Raw genomic sequence first — 20,173 nt, forward strand, 5'->3', positions numbered from 1 at the left:
CCGCCACCCCATGTACGGCCATTTTGGCCTGACTGGAGCTGATCCCCCAAATATAGAAGTCAAACTACACCTATGGTTATGCACGATAGGTGTAATAGACCCCTTCCCTGAGGCCGCCACCATCGTCGCTGCCTGGCTGAGTCCCTCCTCTCCAAACCCTTCTCCCAGAAGTCCCTGCTGCTCGCTGCATTCCTCCTCCCCACCTTCCCTGAGACTTGCATCGCCGCCAGTTGCTGCTGCGCCGCCAGTTGCTGCCACAGCTGCATCTGCTGTTGTGCAGCCTGTTGCTTCTGGTTTTCCAGCAGCCATTTTAGGAGCTTGTCCATCTCATACATAGGGGTCCTTCTAGCAGGCCCTGGTTGTTCCGGCATTCTCCACCACTTGTGACAGGGTTAGGACTCACCACTGCTGGCGCCTCCCACTGGTTGCTCCAGGAATTAGCTCTGTCCAGTCATGGAGCATCTTATTCACCTGGTGTCTTGCCCCTCATCTACTCTGCTGCTTCGGGGACCCTCATTGCTCCCCGCTCAGCTGCATCCTCTTCAGGACACTGCCCTCCAGCAGTGCCTACTACCCCGGTCTCACCCCCTTCCCAGGGGTGTGGGGTTATCAGCAGACCACAATCTGCACTTGTTGTAGTGGCCAGCTGCAGCCTCTAAGTCTAGCCCCTTATCGCAGGGCCCAGCCACAGCCTGGATCGGGCCACACTCCTCTTCTGCCCAGTGTAGCACAAGGGGAAGGGGGGGGGACCCAGACCCACCCACTACTCTGGGTCCTAACCAAGGAACCCTCTAGCAGCAGCCCCTCTGCCCTCCTTCTCTCCCCTTACCCTGCTATTGTCCCTGGGCCACTTCCCCTTCAGCCCTATGCATCTGCCTGGCCTAGGCCAGCAGCCTGGGGTTTTCCTTTGCCGGAGCTCCCCAGCTCCTTCTAGCCTTCCCCAGCACTGCTCTGTCCAAGGTGCTTCCTTCCAGCAGAGGAATCAGTCCTCCTCCCTTGCCCACCAGGGAGAGACTACCCACTCCCTTCCTGGGCAGTCTTTATATATGGCTGAGTCTGGCTCTGATTGGCTGTCTCTAATGCAGCCTCTGATTGGCTCCCTCGCAGTCACTCTCTGATTGGCCACCTGTACCGCCTCCCTGGCCCGCTGAAGCCCCATCTAGGATAGGAATGGGGCAGCCACTCCACTACAGTGGTGGCTCCATGCTTGGTCCTGTACCCTGTCCAACTCCTCATAAAAGGGTCGGGATGATGATGAGCTCCCAGTGGTGCGGTTCTCATCCCCAGCTTTCCAGTAGTCAGTCTTCCCTTTTCTGCTCCCTGTGCTGGTCACCAGTCCAGTGACTCCCCAAGCTGCCAGCTTGTACCAGCGAATAGCAAACACGTGGTCAGTCCTGAAACTCTCCCTAAAGTCAAACTGTTTGCTCACCTTGCACAAGAGATTCACCAAAATCTGGCTGCACTCCCCTGTGTTTGCCAGCAGTGCATTTGCCATGGCCACTGACATGAAGACATCCTTTGCCAAATATGGGAGAAGTTTCACGGTGTTTGCAGCTCAGAGGTCAAAATAAAATGGAAAGGTTACATATCCAGCTCCAGGACTTGAACAAGGGGGCTTGCTTCCTTTACCTGGGAGTCAATTGTTAGTTTGTCCTGGGATAGAGAGGACAAAGAACACTGGCCCATGGGATTATGGGACAGCATTGGTGGACTTTCAGAGTCTGACTCTGGAGCTGTGTCCACACTGCAAAACAATGGAGTTTGGACCCAAGTCCCAGCAGGGCCCTGGCTCAGGCCCAAGTCAGATTTGTGTGTAGACAGAAGGTTGGTTTGGGCTCAAGTCTAAGTCTGACCCTGGGTTTACACTGCAATGTAAATATACCCTATGGGTATATAAGCCCAGGGTTTCTGGGTTTGAAAACCCAGGGCTTGGGATCTACACTGATTGCCAACCCTAGGGTAAGAATTTGTTAACCCAGGCTCAAAACTGGGCTGTGGTGTCCACACTGCAGTATGCCCCAAACTTCTTAGCACCCTGGCAAAATGTTGCTGCTCTAGCCCTTTGTTCATGGTGCAATGTGGAAAAACTTGACTATCCACTGCACACGTGACAAGAAGTTTGACCAGTCTGCCAACATCCTGCCAAGCCATCATTTTGCTCTGTGACCTCCCAGCAACCGGAGGCAGCAACATGGAAGAGGCGTGATTGGAAGAACTTCTTGCTTGCTCAGTAATGTATTAGCTGGGTCCTGAGGCATGCGTTCCCCGAGGAGGTGCTAATGTAAATGGGGCACCCAAAGATATGGTCTCCCTCCTAATACAATGCAGAACCTCAGCTGCACTCTAACACTTCTCTGCCAACATATACCATGCTGCATCTGGACACACATCAAAGCTGGTGTTGCTGGGGCTGTGATAAAATATTTGGATTGTACTAAGAGGAGATTAATGTACTCTGTGTGTCTGGATCCATGACCATGCAGAGTCTGACTATCAGTGCAAACATGCTGAGTGGGTATTATAATGTGGCTAGAGTTGTCTTGAGAGCAAATTCTGTCTTCCCTTTTCTTGTGTGCTTTGTTTCTCAGTGGGTGTGTGGGTTCAAATCCCGCTCCTTACATGTTACTAGAAAGCAGTGACTCTGAAAAGGTTTCAGGGGTCATAATGGACAAGCAGCTCAACAATTTTTATCCCTCCTCCTTGTAACAATCTTTTATGTACTTGAAAACTGTTATCATGTCCCCTCTCAGTCTTCTCTTTTCCAGACTAAACAAACCCAATTTTTTCTGTCTTCCCTCACAGATCATGTTTTCTAGACCTTTAATTATTTTTGTTGCTCTTCTCTGGACTTTCTCCAATTTGTCCACATCTTTTTCTGAAATGATCTTCCAATTGAGGCCTAATCAGCGTGGAGTAGAGCAGAAGAATTATTTCTTATGTCTTGCTTGTGATTCACTGTTACTGCCAGATCCCTTTCTGCAGTACTTCTCCCTAGGCGGTCATTTCCAATTTTGAGTGTGTGTAACTGATAGTTCCTTCCTAAGTGGAGTACTTTGCATTTGTCCTTGTTGAATTTCATCCTATTTACTTCAAACCATTTCATCAGTTTGTCCAGATCATTTTGAATTTTAATCCTAACCTCCAAAGCACTTGCAACCCCTCCCAGCTTGGTATCGTCCGCAAACTTTATAAGTGTGCTCTCTATGCCATTATCTAAATCATCGATGAAGATATTGAACAGAACTGTACCCAGAACTGATCCCTGCAGGACCCCACTTGATATGCTTGACTGTGAACCACCGATAACTGCTCTCTGGGAATGGTTTTCTAAGCTGTTATGCACCCACCTTATAGGAGCTCCATCTAAGTTGTATTTCCCTAGTTTGTTTATGAGAAGGTCATGCAAGACAGCATCAAAAGCCTTACTAAAGTCAAGATATATCACATATACTGCTACCCCCCTATCCACAGGGCTTGTTACCTTGTGGAAAGCAAAGGGGGAAAAGTTTCTTCCTTTGTGGAGGGTGGAGGTGGAATGGCTGCCTGCTGATTTTGATCGGCAAGATATCAAGGCTATAAGAAGACCTCAATGGGGAGTTATGCGGCTCAGGAACTATTTAAATACTAAGCCACAGTAATGTGTGTTGCTATAGTGTACTCTGCCTGGCATTGTTTTTTTTGCACCATGGTATGAATCTTGTAAAGAACGATGTGTGTAGTACTATAACATTGCAAATGCACCTATTGCTATTATCTGTGAATGATGCTAGCCGCAGCCAGCATACATTGTGAACTAATAAAGATGAATTAAGTTTCCATAAATAGACTTTTATTCCAAACCCAGGCAAACAGACATATTTATAACTGAATGAAACTTTATAAATACAGGAAAAAGAACCTTTGGAGGGGAAAGAACTTTCCTTTCCATGTCGCAAACACATATACCAACCGTGTCTCTCACAGGTCAGTGTATGTGTGCCTGTATTGTGGGTGGAGGGTAGGGGTAGTGCAGCAGTCCCGGATGCCATGTGGAATGGCAGGGGTGGGTTTAGGGAGGTCCCAAAATGCAGTTTTCTAGACAAGAGTCTCCAGAATATCTGTTTGCTGCTTGAGAAGTGCTATCAACTCCTGCTGCACATCTCTCTCCTTTTCCTGTGCTTTTCTCCTCTGCACACTATCCCTGTCCATTCTATCCACATGGATGATCCTCCAAGCCCTGTGCTCAGTATCTGATGCACCAGAGGGTTGCAGGATCTCTTGGAACATGTCATTCCGCGTCCTCTTCCTTCTCCTCTTGATCTGGCTGAGGCGCCCTGCAGATGTGGATGGAGAGACCCGCAAGGCCACATTTCCAACTGCAAAAGATATAATGCACAGCGATACTACTGTGAGTGTTCACAAGATCAATGGAAACTTCATATGCTGAACTCACTCCCCTTTAATGTTTTATCAGTGGAGGTAGTAGACAATAACCCTACTGATATGCTAATTGGCAATTATGTCTTCCATGTAGCTTGGGCTGTTAAGGGGTCTGCTTGCAGCAAGAAGGAGTATTATACTGGGACCCTAGAGCGAAAGGGTAAAGTCCCAGGAACTGATGAGGGAATGGGAAAAAGTTTTCTTGATTCTTCTTCAGCAGTGGGAAGCTGCATGCTTCCGGGGGGGTGGGGGGGGGGGGGTGATTGAGACCAGCTTCTGCCCTGCAACTGAAGGCAGGTCTCCTCAAGGGTGGGAGGAGAGTGTATTGCCTGTTAGGGAGAAAACTGTCCATGTTGTTTCCTGACAGCTGGTTGCAGATAGATCAAGGACAAGCCCCACTCTAGGGAGCATAGGGAGATGTGTCACCAGATCACCAGAGAAGGGTGATGGAACCACTGAGGAGGTGGGTGAGGGTTCCTTTACCGCTGCAGTTGGGGGCAACACCACCTCAGGAAGGGAGGGGGGTGTAGCGCCTGGCTGTGAGACAACTGTCTAAACTGTCAGCTGTGAGCCCTTCATGGCTGAACAGGGGATAGATCCCACTCTAGAGAGCATAGGGGTATGTGCCTTAGAGGGGGTCCAGAGGAGGAAACTGGGGAAGAAATAGTGGGAGTACAGGAATGTCTCCTCACTGATCACAAGGGGGAGGATGCCCAAAACAGAATGGCTGATTCAGCATCTGTGCACCCAGGCACCCAACCTGTGGCTCAGGTTTTGAGAGGCAACTGTGTAACTGACTTCCCGGCGGGGAGTAGTCACACAACTGACCTCTCGGGAATAGAGAGAGGGGTGACGGACGGTACCCCAATCTAGGTCCCAATTTTTCAGGACTTTGTTCCTGACATGCTTGTGGCAACTAACTCTGTCTCTCTGAGACAAGATGCAGATCCTACTGAAGAGATGGTTGTCTGTGAAAATGCTGATGACCCACTTAACAGAGGGGAGGAGGAAATTCTCTGTGCTGGTAAGACACAGGAAGCAGCTGTGAAAGAACTGCTGGGAGAAGACACACCTCTTAGCCCAGGGAGCACAGATCACAACCCTCTAGGAAAGGGAGTGGGGAAGGTCCCAGTGCTGGGAGTGTGGGTCTCAGGGAAACCCCAATGGGTAGTGGTGGAATTTTTGCATGGGCATAACCCTGGGGTTGGGAAGTAGCTCCACAGAGGGCTAGTCAACATGCAAAGTCCCCTTACATCCTTACCTCACCAGACCCTGGAATACCAAGACCCCAAAGATGACCTTAGACTGGGATCCCATTGTGACACTATACCCAATATTCTTCATAGAGATATTGTTATGATATGAATATGTTATAACTATTAGATGTTTTATGTAAGATGGTCATGTGAGATATCATTGGAAAGGTTATTATTTACTAAATGTGATTATCCTATTTGTATGCCTGTATCATTTCTGTATATGAAGTTAGGAATATTGACTATGTAACAATTGCAAAAGTGTTTGCACCTGGGGAATGCCCACCAAACAGTAGGCAATCAGCCTGAATGGGCCATTAGGGAGAACAATAAGACTTGGAAGATGCTAATCTCCCACTTTCCTGAGAAGTTTCATGAGATGCTGCTTTGACACTTCAGGGTCATGTGATCATGTCACCTGGTACTGGACACAATCTTGGACTGCTGATATTATTCCACTAGTAGGGGGTGGGAATCAAAGGATTCCTGCCATATGTAAATGCTATTTAAGCCTGGAGAGTGAGTTAATCAGGGTCGTTTTTTCACTGAATCCCTGCTGAGGATGACTGCTAAAAACACCTAAGACTGAGCTGGGGAAGAACTGGACCAAGGCTAGAAGGTGTCTGGCCTGTGAAAGGAATATCTGGAACTCTAAGCTGCAAGCAAAAGAAGCTGGTCTTCAACAATCACTGCAACCTGCTTAACCCAACATTTAAGGTGAGAAATTACTACTTGTAACCAGTTTCTTTAGCGTATTAAATTTAGTTTGCATGTTTCCTTTATTTGATCAGTAATCCCTTATAATCACTTAAAATCTATCTTTTGTAGTTAATAAACTTGTTTTGTTTTCTTGTACAATTCATAACGGGGATGGAGGTGGGAGGTGGGGGAAGCTGTGCATATCTTCCTCCACATTGAGGGAGGGAGAAAATTGCATGAGCTTATGCTGTACACTCCAGGGGGGTGTGCACTTGCGTACTGGGCAATCCCTGAGCTGAGTCTTCCCACACAGAGCTGATCTCAGTGTCTGTGTCTTTTTGAAGCTGTGTGTAGCCCTACCTGTGTGTGTGTGTGCTAGAGGAGGCTTGCGCGCCAGGACAGGATGAGGAAGCCCAGGCTGGTAGAACTCAGTGGGACCCCAGGACATCAGGTGGCACTCTGGAGAGGGTGGCAACCCAGCACATCCACACTGAAAGGGACACTGAGGGGAAAGGAAAACCAGTAACTGAACACATGCTAAGGTTCAGGGAGGAGTTGAAAGACACAATGGGTATTGAACAAACCAAACTGTCCAAGCAGAAGGCGTGGTATAATAAAAACACTTGGAAACGCCTACCTGTCATAAAAGATTTGGTGTTATTGTTAAATCTCATGATACAAAGTTTGTTGCTAATGGTAAGTCTTATAACAAAGAATTTGGTACTGATGATAAATCCTATGAAAAGGTGTAACATGCATGATTTTTGGGAAAAGCTTTTGGACATTCTAGGACTGGTATCTAGGAAGCCCTATAATAATACTGCTTCTCAGTAAATACTGAGCTCAACCCACACACACCCTGTCCACCGCTTGCTGTCGCCACTCGCTCCTCTAGTCTGCCAGGAGAGGAGCAACTCAGCAAGTGGCGGGGAGTGTGGGCTTCAGGGGAGGGGGTGGAGTGGGGGCAGGAAGAGGAGCAGTGTGGGCAGGGCCATGGGGGAAGAGCAGGAGTGGGCCCTCATGGCGGAGTGCAGGTGGGGCCAGAGGCCAGGCATCCATTCTCTCAAAGGTGGCAGATCGGCGGCTGTTTGGGGAGGCTTAGCCTCCCCTACCCTGTTATACCGGCTGCCCATGGGTGCCTGGCCTAACTCTGCCTTGATGTGTGGCATGGGAAAGTGTCCTACTGCAGTGGAAGGAATAAAGCAGCCCTCCCCAGAAACCTTCAGCAGAGGATTACAGACTACCTTCCAAGAAAGTTTCCTTGAGATCTGTACGGAGGATTCACGGGACAATCCTGCGCACATAAACAAACTTTTCTGCAGGGCCCCCTCGGCCTAGTTGTAGAGGAGAATGAGAAGCAGATAGCAAGTGTACCTCTATTGTTTTTTTCACTACCTCTTCTACCCTGATTAAAAGAGAGTAAATGAACAGATGTGTCCCTGCAACATCAAAGCAAACTGCATACTTACCAGAGGTTTCTTCCCCTGCATCAGGCTCGTTTGTCCTGGACTGTAGGAACAGGCCTGAGGTGACCCATATATAGGGCCCCTAGATTAGGAATCCCCAGATTCTAGTTCATTGAGTGGACCCTCCATGGGACCAAGGTGCGTAAAGGTATATTTGTGGTTATGTCGTTGCAGGATCGGGGCAGAGGATCTGATGCGATGCAATAGGAGAACGAGATGCACTGGGGCCTCGAAAGAGCAGGCTGAGTTCTGTTTTCAGGAGTGCTGTGTTTTCCATAGGCCTGCTGGGAAGCGGGGAACAGCTGCACCGCATTGGCCATGACTGCCCTACACCCAGCCCCATCTATCTCACTGCCTCCTCCAGCCCACCGCTGTGACGTGATGGGGGATGGGAGCTGGGTGGAGTGCAGTCCTTCTGTCAAGACTTCTGTCAGTCCTTCTGTCAAGGATTCCACTGGGGCATGAGCCTTGGTTTCCCATCTGTAAAATGGGGATAACAATCCTGATCTCTGTCCTAAAGCACTTTGAGAGATGGCTATTATTGCAGGCGGTCCACAGATGCTGTGGGACAACTGTGAAATCGCTGCTGCCCTTTCCTGGATAGAGTCAGAACTGCTCACCTGTGTACCACAACCCCTCCCCAGCAATTCCTTACCTCCAGCATCTGGGCTATTGGAGCGGGAGGGTCTGGGGTTGAAACTTTCCTCTATTAAATTCTGAACAACTATGGCAATGGCAATCATGAAGACCTTGCTGGCTGCGGGTGGGGCATGCCCTGAGTAGGCATAAATTTTAGCACCTGCTGACTGGGGAGGGGGCATTATTTAAGAAGATGATTGAAGTAGGGAAGGTGGCTTTGTCACCATGGGCTCATGGACCTGCTGTTTTGCTCCAGCAAAGGAATTGCATCATCAGCAGGGATCCACTCAGGGATCTTCAGTCCCAGTGGCGAGGCCCTTCACTACCTGAGCTATAGGAGCAGCTCACTCCACTGTGCTGTGATAGTAAGCTGTTGTAGTTACAGTGGCTGGCTGCTGACTCAAGGAGTGTTTGAGAGAAGCTTTGCAAAAGTGGCCGGTGATTTGGTGCTGAGTGTGACGCGATTGTCTCCTGATATTTGGTTTTCTGAGAGCCACAGCTTCTGGACGCATATGGTTACAAGAGGATCCTGGCTATCATTTCAAAAAGGAAATGTCTGGCTTTAGTGGATATGGAGATAGCCTGAGAACATGGCCCGAGTCTGGCTTCAAGGGTCAGAAACCAGAAGGAGAAGAAAAAGAATGCACAGGTCTCAGGGGCAACAAATTCTTCTTAAAAGTGTGTGTGTGGGGACCCAGCCCCTCTGTGGCCCTGCCCCTGCCCCTCTTCTTCTCCCCAAGGCCCTGCACCAGCCAAGCCAGAAGCTGGGCCGGGGAGCCTGGGCCCCTCCACCTGCCCGGGGTGCGGGGCCTGAGAGCAGCCCCCAGCCCATGTTCTCACCCACTGGACTCCCACCCAGGGCAGGTGGAGAACCCTCAGCTCCTCCCAGCTGTCCACATGACTCTTACCCCGACCTGGCTCTGACTTCCAGGGGCCAAAGAGCCACAGCTGGGTTATGGTAAGAGGTGAGGAGTCATGCACCCTTCACCTGCCCTGGACAGGGAGCCCAGAGGGGTGGGGACATGGGCCAGGTGCTGCTCTCAGGCCCTCCCACCCTGGGCAGGTGGAGGGTCCACATCTCCCCATAGCTGGTGGAGCTCCCCAGGCCTCTCTTACCTGGGCTGGGCTCCAGCTTCGGGCGTGGCTAGGGGGTGGGGCCTCAGGGGGAAGAAGAGGGACAAGGGGCCAGGCCAGTGATGAAAAGTGGGGGTCCATGGCCACTTCACCCCACCCCCCGCTCCGGCACCCCTTACAGGTATAGCCCATAGGGCTAGTTTAGCCTTCATCATATTCAGCTGTAATACAAGGACCCTACAGATTTGTATCCTGTAAATCATTAGCTTAAGTAAGTTAGCATAAGTATAGTCAAGTATAGTAGCCCGTGAACTCTGGCATAGCTAAATGGTCTGACAGTTATCCTCAGATTCTGGGGAACTCAGACTAGCTTGCTCAGTGGCAGGAGTTGGAACATAGCGGTGAACGGCAATGGCAGGAACATGGAAGTAATAACTGCAAACTGGCGTAAGCAAGAAGTGACAGATATGATAATCAGTTAAAATGGCATTAACATGTTAACCTATAGGATAAGAACACCTCAATATTATGTGGGTGAGGAAGTTAGATTTGGGCATGGAAGGCTGAGCAGTAACATGAATATTCATGATGGTGCGTAGGCCCTATAATAGGGCAAACCACCAGGTGGAAATAAGTTTTTGGTTTTAGCTTAGCTTGGCTTCTTCCATCATTTAACCCTTCAGCTCTACCATCAATCTAGAGCCTTGAGGAACCTGGACCATTGGACTCATTTGGCATGCCAGAGATAGGGCTGGTCCTTTGTCTTTTACCACCAGGTCCTCAAGGAAGGGTGTAAGAAGGCAGATTTAAGCATTTATGCCAAGAATGATACCACAGATATTTCCAGTACTGTGTTATTCCTATCTGTTTCTGTGGCTTGGAGCTTTCCTGGCTTTGTTCATTATTTTAATAAAGATCTCTAAACTTTTACGTTGTCCTCATTGTGTCATGCACCACAAGCCTGCCGATAAGGTATGACTCATTGGCTTTAATGATATGTAGCCTGGTTTGGGGACTAGAACCATATGACCTTCTGATCGATTGGCAAACCATCCAAATGTTATTAACCTTTAAAAGGGTCAGGCAACATTGGTTATAATTTAATAACGTCTCATGTAATCTCATGGCTCCAGGAGCTGTAAAGAAAATGACAAATATTGTGAGCCTGATGGTAAAATCTTGTGGGCAGTACTGCGTTGGGCCCATGAAGGGGGACACAGAAGATTGAGGTTCTATTCCCAGCATTCTGCTAACTTCCTGTGTGAATTACAGCAAGTCACTTCACTTCTCCGTGTCTCAGTTTCCCCTCTCAACTTTTCTCTATTTGGACCATGAGCTCTTTGGGGCAGGGACTATCTCTCACTGTGTGTCTGTGAAGCTCCTGGCACAACCCTGATCTCAACTGCTACCTCTTTCCAATCAAAATATAAATAGATAAAAATAATCTCTTTGGCCAGGAGAACAGGGATTGTTCCTAGAGGTCCAGCTAGGATGGTGTTGGCTGCATTGGAAAGCAGAGGGAAGGGGTATTGTGTGGGCTGACAGAAAGAGTTATGTGGCGTGGGAGAGGGCAGGCAGGTTGTTTGTGTGGGTGGGTAGGGCACATTTATTCTGTGGGGTGGTATAAGGGTTGCATGCGGTAGGAGAGGGAAGGCAGGTTGTATGTGGGATGGGAGAGGGGTTGCATGGGGTAGGAGAGGGAAGGCAGGTTGTGGGGCAGATTTTCTTTGTAGAGTGGGTGAGGACAGAGATTGTGTGTGTGGAGAGGTCTGGAGCTGTGGGGAGGGCAGAAGGCTCCACATGGGCAGAAAAGAGGTTACAGTAGCCATGAGAGGTACAGATGATTCTGTGCCATTTGCTCACCCAGCTCAGGTCCCCTTAGCAGTCGGGTTCCTCCCTCGCATCCTATGCAGGGCCCTGTGCACCTCCTTGTTCCTCAGTGTGTAGATGAGGGGTTGAGCATGGGGTAGAAGAGGGAGACCATCTTGTCCCGGTCCTGGGAGTCACTGGATGGAGGCTGTAGATACATGGAAATGCCCATGCCGTAAAAGAGCAACACCACGGCTAGGTGGGAGGTGCAGGTGTTGAAGTCCTTGAACCTGCCCTCCGCTGACCGAATCCTCAGCACAGCAGTGCCAATGTAACTGTAAGAGACCAGGATGAGGCCTAGTGGCACCAGCAGGAAGATCACCGAGCTGGCAAAGATCTTGGCCATGTTGGCAGAGGTGTCGACACAGGCCAGCTTGAGCAAGGCTGGCACCTCACAAAAGAGGTGGTCTATCTGGTTTTGCCCGCACCAGGGCAGCCTCAGCATCAGGATGGTATGAACGGTGGAGTTGCTGAAGCCACAGAACAAGGTGGTGGCCACCATCTGCAGGCAAAGGTGGTGGCTCATGATCTCTGTGTAGCGCAGCGGCTGGCAGACAGTGGCATAGTGGTCATAGGCCATGATGGCCAGCAGGAGGCACTCGGTGCAACCCAGCGAGAGGGAGATGTAGAGCTGGGCCACACAACCGGCCCTGGAGATGGATTTGTGGGCGTGTGGAAGTTTACCAGCATCTGGGGTCCAATGCTAGTGGTGTAGCAGAGGTCCAGGAAAGAAAGGTTGCTGAGGAAGAAATACATGGGCATATGGAGATGGGGGTCTAGCCATGAGACCACGATGATGGTGTTGTTTCTAAGCAAGGTCATGGTGTAGCAGATTAAGATGAGCACAAAAAGCAGCATCTCCAACTGCAGCCGGTCAGACACCCCTAGCAGGATGAATTCCCCCAGGAGCTTTGGTTTCCATCTTCCCATGCCCCTTTGCCATACATCACCTGTAGAGGCATGGGAAGATGGAGAGGTGTAGGGTGAAAGAGTTAGGGTGAAAAATAACCCGCAGCAAGGAGACTTGTGATAATAGGTGTTAGCATTGGGGTTGGCAGTGGGTTTTTTTGGAATGATAATCTTGAGTCCTACAAGACAGGTAAGTGTTAAGTGAATGGGTTTGGGAAAGACTGGAAGACTGGAATGTAGGATCTGTGAGTATTGGTGGCAGTCCTGGGATCCATGATAGCATTGGTAGGAAATGTGGGATCCACCACAAGTATTTGGGCGGGGGCGGGTCTATGTGAGAATTACATAATTAGCTGTTTAAAACAATTAATGTTTAGGTATGTTCCAAAGAGCGCAGAACCAGGATGGTCCGGGGACATAAGGATTTGGGGAATCAGGCAAACATCAAGAAAGCTGACTTGGGAGAAGTTATCATGATGGATTGGTGCCAATCTGTGTTAGCAATGGATCCAGAATAGCTGTTTTGGATTGGTAACCAATAATCCAAAGTGGTGTGTGAGAGATGAGTGTCCAGGGGCTAGAGGGGAGAGAGGATTGGTGAGAGGCTGGACTGATGGGTTTGTGGGTGCTGGTGGGAAGAGTGGGATCCACGATAGGTTTGGTGACAATAGCGAGATACCGGACAAGTCTTTTAGATCCTATGTGAGAAACATCTGTTCAGAAGAGTGAGTGCTTCAAGATGCCAAAAATCTAAATAATAGTATGGTAGCTATGAATAAGGGTAGTGGACAGAGCTGATAGTTCATGGGTAAGCCACACACACAGTGGATTCAGATGGGACTGGGATGATGGATTTGGAACAACTGATGTTAACAGTGGGAATACATTAGTTATTTTTCTTTGGTCACTGTGAATCCTGGATGGTTGGGGAGAGGGAACAGTCAGGGCCTAGGTACATAGAGAGAGAAAGGATTTGGAGAGGTTGGGATAGTGGGTTTGTGAGCATGGGGTCCACAGCAGGGTTTCACAAGAAGTAAAGATCGGCGAAAACCAATGAAGCTTTAAGTGTATTCCAAAGCTGTATGAAAATTTGGCCACCATGAATCCTGCAAGGGCAAGCTAGCTGGGGAAATAGGGGCTAGGTACTTAGGGACAAAATGGATTTGGGAGAGGCCAGGACAGTGTATTTGGGATAATTGGTGTGAGTGTGGGCTCTGTAAGGGTTGGCATGTAGTCAAAACCAACAAAGCAGCCAGAATTCAGACCAAATAATCTGGAGTGGATTTTGTAGCTGAGGAATGACACTGATGCAAATTAGAAAGGCAAGGGCGTGAGGTAATATCTGTTACTGGACCAACTTCTGTGGGTTAGAGAGACAACAACACTGCGTACAATGACTAAACATATTAAACTTTGCTATCTGAAATGGAAATGCCACAACATGAAGAAAGAGGAAGCAAAGCTTAACAGCAACTTTGTCTCTCTTGCCAACAGAAATTGGGTTCAGCTGATGGCCATATTTGAGGTCAGGAAGGAATTTTCCTCCAGGGCAGATTGGAAGAGGCCCTGGGGGTTTTTCGCCTTCCTCTGTAGCATGGGGCACGGGTCACTTGCTGGAGGATTCTCTGCACCTTGAAGTCTTTAAACCATGATTTGAGGACTTCAATAGCTCAGTCATAGGTGAGAGGTTTATCGCAGGAGCGGGTGGGTGAGATTCTGTGGCCTGCATTGTGCAGGAGGTCAGACTAGATGATCATAATGGTCTCTTCTGACCTTAATATCTATGAATCTATGGTCCAATACAAGATATTTCCTCACCCACCTCGTCTCTCTAATATCCTGGGATTGACCTGGCTTCAACACTACATAGAATCATAGAAGATTAGAGTTGGAAGAGATCTCAGGAGGTCACCTTGTCCAACAGTCTGCTCAAAGCAGGACTAACCCCAACTAAATCATCCCAGCCAGGGCTTTGTCAAGCCGGGACTTAAAAACCTCTAAGGATGGAGATTCCACCACCTCCCTAGGTAACCCATTCCAGTGCTTCACCACCCTCCTAGTGAAATAGTTTTTCCTAATAGCCAACCTAAATCTTCCCCTTGCAACTTGAGACCATTGCTCCTTGTTCTGTCATCTGCCACCATTGAGAACAGCCTAGCTTCATCCTCTTTGGCACCCCACTTCAGCTAGTTGAAGGCTGGTATCAAATCCCCCCTCAATCTTCTCTTCTCTTGGCAAGATTGGGGGCTTGTTTGAAGGCCAGAAGAGGGGGTTCAGGAAAGATTTCTTTCAAGATGTGGTCCCCATCAAGTATGCATTGTAAATTCATAACATTGCTAGACACTAAAAAATTATGAACTGGACAGAGCCACTGGATTTATTACTTATTACAACAATCTGTAACCCACTACACTAACCCTCACCCCCAGTTGCTCTCACACCCATCCCTCCTTTCCCCACCATAATGGGAGAGGTGTTAACTGGCCATTTCACCTTGAATGGTCCCTTGAAATATGTGTTAACTGCTTTTTGGACCAGTTACTCCTGGAACCCACCAGAGGAGAGGCAATTCTTGATTTAGTCCTAAGTGGAGCACAGGATCTGGCCCAAGAGGTGAATATAGCTGAACCCCTTGGTAATAGTGACTATAACATAATAAAATTTAACATCCCTCTGAGGGGTAAAACACCACAGAAGCCCACCATGGTAGTTTTTAACTTCAGAAAGGTGAACACACAAAAATTAGTAGGTTAATTGACCAGAAATTAAAAGGTAGAGTGCCAAAAGTGAAGTCCCTGCAAACTGTATGGAGGTTTTGGAAGAAATTGATAAATTAAACAGTAATAAGTCACCAGGACCAGATGGAATTCACCAGGAGTTCTGAAGGATCTCAAATGTGAAATTGCACAACTAATAAATCAGCTTCTGTACCAAATGACTGGAGGATAGCTAATCTGATGCCAATTTCTAAAAAAGGCTCCAGAGGTGATCCTGGCAAGTACAGGCTGGTAAGCTTAACTTCAGTACGAGGCAAATTGGTTGAAACTATAGTAAAGAACAGACATGTTGATGAACATAATTTCTTGGGGGAAGAGTCAACATGGTTTTTGTAAAGGGAAATCATGCCTCACCAATCTACTAGAATTCTTTGAGGGGGATCAACAAGCATGCGGACCAGGTGTTCCAGTGGATACAGTGTACTTAAATTTTCAGAAAGCCTTTGACAGGGTCCCTCACCAAAGGCTCTTAAGTAAGCAGTCATGGGATAAGAAGGAAGGCCTTCTCATGGATCAGTAACTGGTTAAAAGGTAGGAAACAAAGGGTAGGAATATTTATTTGGAGATATAAAAGCCTCAGTATGTGCCCATGCTATTGTCAGGAAGTCCAATTTATTTGTAAAATTCTTAGCCCTTTTGGGTGACACTGATAGAGTTAGAGGAGGGAAGGAGAGTGATGGGAGAACAGGAATGAAGGTGAAAGTGAGGATGGGGGAAAAGTTGAAAATGTACAATCTGGGGGGAGAAGAGACTGAATGAGGATGTGATGAATGCTAGCTATGTACAGTGCTTGGTATCATATTGACCGGTGTCTTAGAACTACAGCCAGACAAGGTGGGTGACCTGATATCTTTTATTGGAGCAACTTCTGTTGGTGAGGGAGACAAGGTTTTGATCTTACACAGAGCAGGGAAAGGTACTCTGAGTGTCACAGCTAAGTACAGAGAGGAACAGAAGCCCAAATAGTTAACACATATTTCAAGGGACCATTCAAGGTAAAGTTGCCAATTAACACCTCTCCCATCATGTAGGGAAGGGGCAGGGGGAGAAGCTCTAGGAGGGGGCTCAGTGGGTCACAGATTGTTGTAATAAGCCACAAATCCAGTATCTCTGTTTGGTCCATGATTTTTAGTGTCTAGGAACATTATGAATTTACAACACACACACTTGATGGGGTCCACATCCTGGAAGAAATCTTTCCTGAGCCCCTACTTCTGGCGCTCAGCCCCGTCCCCACCAACCTCGCCAAGCTCAGCTTGAGAAGCAAGCTCCCCACAGACTTTGACACATCAACTCACAGCAGCACCAGACCCTGCCAGAGCAACAGACACAAAACCTGCAGCCCTATCTCCACTACTATGATGATCAACACCACCCACAACACATCCTTCAAAACCCATGGGTCTTACACACACCTATCACAACATGTGCTGTATGTCATCCTGTGCACTAAATGCCCCAACAACAGCTTGGTGGGTGAAAGCAGACAATCACTATGCTCTTGAATGAACTCGCACAGAAAAACAATAAAAGACAAAAACACCCTGTCACTGGTCGGTGAACACGTGATCACTCTATATCTGACCTCTCAGTCCTCATCCTCAACAGAAACCTGCACAATACTTTCAGAAGATGAGCCTGGATTTATAACTTGGCTAGACACCAGAAATGATGGACTAAATAGAAACAAAACCTATATCCCACTAACTGCACCCCCTTTCGCTTATTTCTCCCCCTACTTTCCCCTCATGACTGGAGGCATGTTACAGGGCACTTCACCTTTAATGGTTCTTTGAAATACGTTTTAACTTCTTGTGCTAAACAATCTGTTCCACCTTGTATTTAGCTGTGACACTCTGAGTACATTTCCCAGACCTGAAGAAGAGCTCTGGGTAAGCTCGAAAGCTTGTTTGTCTCACAAATGGAAACTGGTGTGTTAGCATGGATTTGAGGGGTGCGTGTATCCCAGAATGTGATCAAGCTAATTGCAACCATATTATGTGCATTCAGCCACTCTGAATTAATAAAATAGAAAACCACATAGTTAAGTGTTAATTGGAAAACAGGCTTTTAGAGGCAAGATCAAAACTAACTGGTAGTTTCTTCTAATCAGAATGATAGGAGGGGAAAGAAAAGTCAAGAAGTGAGACTCAAAACTTCGTTGGATGGAAGATCTGGAGTCCGGGCACCTCTGATATTAGAAGTTTATTGAAAGTTAGGAAAAGTGATGATTTTGTAGAGGCCATTATGACCTATGCGTTTTGTAGAAGTTAGTTATAAAAGACTCGTGAATACAGTGTATTCTGGAGCAGTCCTCTGAAGCCATTTTGAGAGATGTTTTTCTTGACACCTTTTCTCCCCAGTGGATGAGCAACTGGCCACTGAGAACCCGCTGCTGATTACTCAGTACCGTTCCAGATTTTAGGAAAATATCTGGGATGCTATAAACCTATTGCTTATGGCTGTGTGTGCTTAAATCTAATAAACTGCAGTTTTAGATAGAGCCCACTTACTTGTATTAATCTTTCATCAGGCAGAAATGCCGTGTTCCCATTGATTTATCCTTGACACCGCCTGGAGTGAAACAGTTAAGTTGCCCCTGCCGTGAGTTCTGAAAACTGTTGGTAACAGGTCCAATAAAAGATATTACCTCATCCGCTTCATCTCTCCAATATCCTGGGACCAACCCGGTTACAACAACACTGCAGACATAGAGATGAGAGATTTCCCTGACCTTTGCATAAATGTATGCAGTGCTGTGGCTGGGACAGCCCCAGGTTATTAGAGATTCCAGCCTTTCCCTAATCCATTCACTGAACACTAACCTGTCTTTTAGGACTCAAGGCTACCATTCCAAAAATACCCACTGCCAATCCCAGTGCTAGCACCTATTATCACAAATCTCCTTGCTCTGGGATAGTTTTCACCCTTATTCTTTCTGGGCCCTACAGATGATGCATGGCAAAGGGGAACGGGAAGATGGAAACCAAAGCTCCTTGCGGGAATTCATCCTGCTAGGGGTGTCTGACCGGCCGCAGTTGGAGCTGCTGCTCTTTGTGCTCATCTTAATCTGCTACACCATGACCTTGCTTGGAAACACCACCATCATCGTGGTCTCATGGGTAGACCCCCATCTCCACACGCCCATGTATTTCTTCCTCAGCAACTTCTCTTTCCTGGACGTCTGCTACACCACCAGCGTTGGCCCCCAGATGCTGGTGAACTTCCGCAGCACCCGAAAATCCATCTCCTGGGCTGGCTGTGTGGCCCAGCTCTACATCTCCCTCTCTCTGGGTTGCACCAAGTGCCTCCTGCTGGCCGTCATGGCCTACGACCGCTATGCCGCCAGCTGCCAGCTGCTGCGCCACACGGCCATCATGAGCCGCCGCCTGGTTGTGCAGCTTCGGCAACTCCATGCTGCAGACCATCCTGACCCTGCAGCTGCCCCGGTGTGGGTGGAACCAAATCAAGCATTTCCTCTGCGAGTTGCCAGCCCGGCTCAAGCTGGCCTGTGTCGATACCTCTGCCAACAAGGCCGAGCTCCTCGCCAGTATGGTTTTCTTTCTGTTGGTGCCACTTGGCCTCATCCTGATCTCCTACGGCTACATCAGCACCTCCATGCTGAGGATTTGCTTGGCCCAGGGCAGGCTCAAGGCCTTCAACACTTGTACCTCCCATCTAGCCGTGGTGTCACTCTTCTATGGCACGGCCATTTCCATGTATCTGCAGCCTCCATTCAGCTACTCCCAGGACCGAGGCAAGATGGTCTCCCTCTTCTATACCATGGTGACCCCCAGGCTCAACCCCCTCATCTACACACTGAGGAACAAGGAGGTGCACAGGGTCCTGTGTAGGGTGCTGGGGAGGATCCCGACTGCCCAGGGGACCTGAGCTGGGTGAACAATTGGCACAGAACCATCTGTACCTCTCATGGCTACTGTAACCTCTTCTGTGCCCATGTGGAGTCTTCTGCCTTCCCTACAGCACCGGGCCTCTACATCCACACAAACCCGCTGCCCTCTCCCACTCTACAGAACAAACCTGCCCTAATCTACCCCACAACCTGCCTTCCTTTTCCTATCCCACACAACCCTTCTCCCACCCCACAGAACAAACCTGCCCTAACCCCACACCCAACCTGCCTGGCCTCTCCCACCCCACAGAACCCATCTGTCACCCCTCATGGCCCCCTTGTCCACTCCTTTGCAATACAACCAAGCACCATCCTAGTTGCACCTCTAGGAACAATCCCTGCTCTCTTGCCCAAAGAGATTATTCTTATTGCTTTCTACTGCAGTAGCAAAGAGGATCCGACTGAGATTAGGGTTGTACCAAGAGCTGCACAGACACACAGCGAGAGGCAGTCCCTGCCTCAGCTGAGATCAGGGCCCCATTGTACCTGGCGCTGCACACACAGTGAGAATCAGTCACTGCCCTAGCTGAGATCCAGGCCATGTTCCATGAGACAGGAAGATATATGAGTTCAGTGCCTTCTGAACAAAATTACTGGACATTACAATCAAAGACTGGATTGAGTCAGTGAAGGCAGCTCTATGGGTGTTGAGAGTACCTGAAGAAGATCAGGTGGATTTTGTGGAAGAGCATCTCAAAGTCCAGGCCAGATCCACAGTGAAGTTCATGGCAACAGCTGACAAGCCAGATGTAGAGAAGACATTTCAGCTTCTCTTAGAAGTGTATGAAAACAAAGTGCCCTTTGGAACCAGACTCAAAGAATTCTATGAGTTGACACAGAATCCAGGTGGGACCATTCGGGCCTACTCATATGAGCTCCAAGAGAGAATGAGCCAGGTGAAGCGCTGGGACCCACAAAAACTTCCGGACACGGATATGGTCCTGAAAGCGTAGTCAGTGCTGGGGCTCCGGGATGATTCCCTCCACTGTGAGATGAAGAAGAGGTTTAAATAAGAGCCCAGTAAGAATTTCCATGAACTCCTGCCAGCTGCCATTACATGGTCTGAATTAGAGCAGGTTCCTGTGGAAGAGATGGCCAAGCCCAACCCCTGTATGCAAAGTGTAGGCCTAGGTAATGCAGCTACCAGGAAGA

At 48.5% G+C, this 20,173-nt stretch overlaps 2 pseudogenes; one reads left to right on the forward strand and one right to left on the reverse strand.

The window, feature by feature from the left end:
* Positions 1–11,421: 11,421 nt before the first annotated feature.
* LOC102942497 lies at positions 11,422–12,316 on the reverse strand (annotated as a pseudogene).
* Positions 12,317–18,062: 5,746 nt separating this feature from the next.
* LOC102942283 lies at positions 18,063–19,974 on the forward strand (annotated as a pseudogene).
* The last annotated feature ends 199 nt before the right edge of the window (positions 19,975–20,173 follow it).

This window comes from Chelonia mydas, chromosome 14, assembly GCF_015237465.2.
Source record: "Chelonia mydas isolate rCheMyd1 chromosome 14, rCheMyd1.pri.v2, whole genome shotgun sequence".
Lineage (NCBI taxonomy): Eukaryota > Metazoa > Chordata > Testudines > Cheloniidae > Chelonia > Chelonia mydas.